Source organism: Eleutherodactylus coqui, chromosome 8 (genome assembly GCF_035609145.1).
Source record: "Eleutherodactylus coqui strain aEleCoq1 chromosome 8, aEleCoq1.hap1, whole genome shotgun sequence".
NCBI lineage: Eukaryota > Metazoa > Chordata > Amphibia > Anura > Eleutherodactylidae > Eleutherodactylus > Eleutherodactylus coqui.
In genome coordinates this window covers 116,862,920-116,867,716 of record NC_089844.1, presented here as the reverse complement: position 1 = coordinate 116,867,716, position 4,797 = coordinate 116,862,920, and the positions used below count along the sequence as shown (strand labels likewise).

The 4,797-nt window shown below is 45.6% G+C and overlaps 1 non-coding gene across 1 annotated transcript; it reads right to left on the bottom strand.

Annotated features, from left to right (window-relative positions):
* Positions 1-4,086: 4,086 nt before the first annotated feature.
* Positions 4,087-4,159, bottom strand: TRNAV-UAC (transfer RNA valine (anticodon UAC)). Its single transcript has one exon. It is a non-coding gene; the product is annotated as a tRNA-Val (tRNA).
* Positions 4,160-4,797: the final 638 nt, after the last annotated feature.

Sequence of the window (4,797 nt, the reverse complement as noted above, 5' to 3'; positions counted from 1 at the left end):
TAAACACCTTTACACTCCGTATATTCGCCCATGTGAACGGATGCATTGGAAACCAATGGCTCAGATGGTTGCGTATATCGGTCTGGCATAAAAACATTGCATTATGCGCTCGTGTGAAAGAAGCCTTACAACTACAAATGTCCCTTTGAAGGCAACCATAAGACTAATGTGGCCATCGGTGAAAATAAGTTTGACACCCCTGGTGTATTGGCTTCCTCAAGTTCTGCAAATAGGGAAATGTGGAGTGCTAAGGTGGAGTTGAAATGGGGTTATTATAGATATATGATTCCTGGCTATGAAAGCTGCATTGTTTCTGCGCTGGCAGCAGCAAAGCAGGAAATAAGCAGCTTGGCAACAGCTACAAGTCATTTTGTCTGCGGATCTCATAGAATGGTAGAGTTGGAAGGGACCTCCAGAGTCATCTGGTCCAACCCCCTGCTCAGTACAGGATCACTAAATCATCCCAGACAGATATCTGTCCAGCCTTTGTTTGAACACTTCCATTGAAGGCAAACTCACCACCTCCCGTGGTAATCTGTTCCAATCATAGATCACTCTCACTGTCAGAAAGTGTTTTTTAATATCTAATCTGTCTCCTCCCTTTCAGTTTCATCCCATTGCTTCTAGTCTTTCCTTGTGCAAATAAGAATAGGGCTAATCCGTCTGCACTGTGACAGCCCTACAGATATTTGTAGACCGCTATTAAGTCTCCTCTCAGCCTTCTTTTTTGCAAGCTAAATATTTCCAGATCCTTTAACCATTCCTCATTGGACATGATTTGCAGACCGCTCACCATCTTGGTAACTCTTCTCTGAACTTGCTCCAGTTTGTCTCTGTCTTTTTTTAAAGTCGGAGGGCCCAGAACTGGACACAGTATTCCAGATGAGGTCTGACTAAGGAAGAATAGAGGGGATAATTATATCACGTGATCTAGACTCTATGCTTCTTTTAATACATCCCAGAATTGTGTTTGCCTTTTTAGCTGCTGCATCACACTGTTGACTCATGTTCAGTCTATGATCTATTAGTATCTGAAAAATACAGAGGTTGGAGAACCTCTTCAGTTTCCACAGGCTACCTAATTGTATTACTAGAGTGCTCCTGTAGGGTGTCCAAGTCTAGTAATAATATTATATTATGGAATGGCTTTATAATGCAACCTAAAATCTGCTATCATATTGTTGGGCCATATTTACATGGCCGATTTTATCGCGCGAGTTTTGTGCGTTGCAAGACACACGAAACTCACATGACAATAGAATCCATTTTTTGAAAATTTTCTCTCCAGCAATGCTGCAGGATAGAAGAATTACAGCATGTTCTATTTTTTTGCATTTTTGCCCTTAATTTCTTGTGCGAGTATAAAAAAATTAATAAATCTCACTTGCATACGGATTTGATTTTTATATGAAAATTCTCGCAAAACGCATTTCACTCACAGGAAAAATTGCAGGAATACAAGACTGATATTGGGTAGAGTTTATTGGATCTATATAGTGCTCGTCACTATAAATATGGCCTCAAAGAGGTTTGGTTTTCTTGCAGTAGCAGTCTTTCCTGTCCTGTAGCTTCCTTTGGCCTTGTCCCGGATCCATGGTGCAGTTGGCGTTGTTTTCGTGGATGGAGTACCCTGCAGTAGGAGAGACCCCTTTACCTTCCACACTGCGTTATGTCATTTTTGGCCCTCAGATCATCAAGGCCCTTTACTGGCAGCTTGCATCTTCGACCCCCTGGTCATCAGGACCCATTCCTGCGCTGCCCACCAGCATAGGAACAGTGCTGATGTTGCACTTTGCTATCAGCATTCTCCGCCACTTTGGAGGCTCTTCTGATGCTCTGCTCCCATACTGCTCTCTTGCGAAACTTAGCCCCGCCCCACCTCTTCCCATTACAAATAGTGCAGAGGGGCGGAGAGGAGGCGGAGAGGAGGCCGGGAGATCAGTTTCTGCTCCTGGCTCTTCCATCCTCCCCCCCCCCTCCCGCTGCACACGAGGACAACGTATATCGGCTCGGCGTAAAAACCGAGCCGATATACGTTCGTGTGACTTCACCCTAATTCTCAAGGGCAATGTGTTCCACAGAATGGGTGTAACAGGGTAGACATCCTGGAGAACGGAGTGAGAGGATGTAGTAAGGGAGAATGGGAGTTGTAGGTAATTGGCTGAGCAAAATGCAATAGTGTGTTGGTAGAGGAGATGAGCGCTAAAACACATCTATGGACAAATTGTACAGCAGTGGTTCTAGGTGGTAGATAGGGGTGCCCAGACTGCAATATGGGTTAAATCTGGACAGCATTTTAGCGGTCTATGTGCCTCTAAAGGCCTTATTCACACAGGCTATACATACGCAGCTAATGTGGTAGTGTTAAAAAATCGTGACCCTCTGAAGCATTGTTTTCCAATCTATTCATTCCGATGATCGATTTTTAGGCACGTGAAAATATCTCCTAAAATAATAGGATTTCGGAAACCGAAAACAGCAACCGATTTTATACAATGCATGAAAAGATAGGTCTTGCCCTATTTTTTGCCAAGGTATGCTGGAGGCTCCCATAGACTCCTATGGGAGCTGAAAAAAAAGGGAGGTGGAGGGAGTTTAGCTGCGTCCAACGCTGGGAAATGATTACAGCTGCCTCTCTGTAACCATTACAAGTCATTCCGACGATTTCTGCCAACCGAAGGATTTCTGCGCTGCAGCATATTTGTTCACCGATATGCTGCAGCTGCCCATGTGAATGAAGAGAAAGAACGGCTAAAGCTCAAGACCTGATCGCAGCTATTCTTAAATCACGTGATTTTTGCCCACTATGCGGCGAGCATAAAAACGCATACGGTCGTGTGAATAAGGCCTAAAGGGCACAAAAAACAGCAAGAAAAAAAGTAACAAAAAAAACAAACGAAGGCCAATGTCTTCCAGGCAGTCTGTAGCTATATAGGGAATTTGTCAGTCATTAGTATACCTGTAATTAGTGAGGGATTCCGGAACAAGAGAGAATCACAAGTGAGTCAGAACTCATTACAACAATGCTTGTTCCCAGGACGCTTCTTTTTTGCAGACCCGTCACTTGCGTAGGACAGCAGTGGGGTTTACTTCTGAGAACTAGTGCAAATAAAGTGGTGGTGCAGCGCATAGCAATCAATCAAATCACTCCAGACCACTAATCTATGCGACATAAATACATTTGTCGCTATAAACATTACAAATATTAGTCTGTATAAGGGCTAATGCCCACGGACGGATTATCGCTGCGGAATTCGCGGTCAGACACCCGCCGTGAATTCCGCAGCAATGTCCATCCATAGACATGCTGTGGTAAACGATTCTCCCCTGCCCACGACCAGAAATCAACTGCGATTTTCCGCTCGCAGGGAAGAATCGCAGCATGTTCTATTCTGTGCACAAAATCGCGTGGGAGTGGCTTCCATTGCAGTCAATGGAAGCCGCCCGTCCCATGATACTTCCGCTGTGAGCACTGCGGGCGTACCGCCAGAATCCGTGTCAACGCCCAGCGCCGATATGTCATGCGCTGCGGGTCATCGGGCGAGACACTTGCGGAGGAACACGAAAGGGGAGTATAGGGTCTTTCGCAGGCGGAATCCGACCCGGCTGTGGGCATGAGGCCTAAGTGTGTACCCCACTGAGCATCTGGGGTAAAATGCCTCCAGTAAGGCCACCTGCACGCGGCCGAGTCCGATCCCGCTGTGAGAATTCACCCCGGTATTGAGCTTATACTCACCCGTCTTGCGTCTTCTCTCTCTGCACTGAGATGTACCGGCTGGCGCACAGCCGCACATGCGCAGTACAGTGCCGTCGCGTCACCAGTGATGTTTCTGTGCAGGCCTCTGTGAGGCTCGCACAGAAATAGGATGTGTCGCGATTAGTTTACTACGCGAGTTTTCACGCAGTCAAATCGCAACTGTCTGCATAGGGTTGCATTATCTAATGCAATTCTATGGCAGCGTGCATGGCGGAAATTCTGCGGGAAATCCCACCACGGAATTTCCGCCCGTGTGCTGGAGGCCTAAAATAGCATTTGTGGAGATTTTAATAATTTAATATTGATTATAAACAAAGAAGTAAAAAAAGTGGTTCCACTGGGGCTCGAACCCAGGACCTTCTGCGTGTAAAGCAGACGTGATAACCACTACACTATGGAACCATCTGGTGGGGCTGTTGCTATCTGTAGGAAAATCGGATATAGTATGACTAGTACTACTTGTTTGGGAATCTTATATAGAGGTTTTGCTATCCCTTTTAGCTATTTGTACCAAATGTACCATTAACCTTTTCCTATTCTGTGCCATACATGAACCGCATAGTTGAAAAGTTATTCCTAAAAATCACTGTGCATGTTTGGCATAGTGATGGCTTGTGCTCGGAAGCTCAGCTTGGACTATAGAATAAACTTTCACAAACAATTATTCAAGACAATGCAGGTACAATTCTCTTAAGGGCAAGTAGACTAGAGCTCAGAGGTCATGGAGGATATACGGGATGAAACCGGTCCTACAGTCCACGTTATCTGTACGGCACCATCCCTGGACTGGGAGCACTCCAGAGGAGGAAAGGGGGTAGGGGTCACTCCACAGATACTCTGGCAGACAATTATTTATATGAAGGCTTAAACAGTATCACTCCACACGGCAGGCGCATGGTTGTGGCTCAGTAACGTACCTCTGTGCAGTGATCCTGACTTTGGAAGGCCACACAGGAAAAGCTTGTAGTGTGAATTGGTTCCTTTATACAGAGCTATTGGGAATTGCTCTCTCTCTCTCTCTAGGATCTTGGAACTCACTC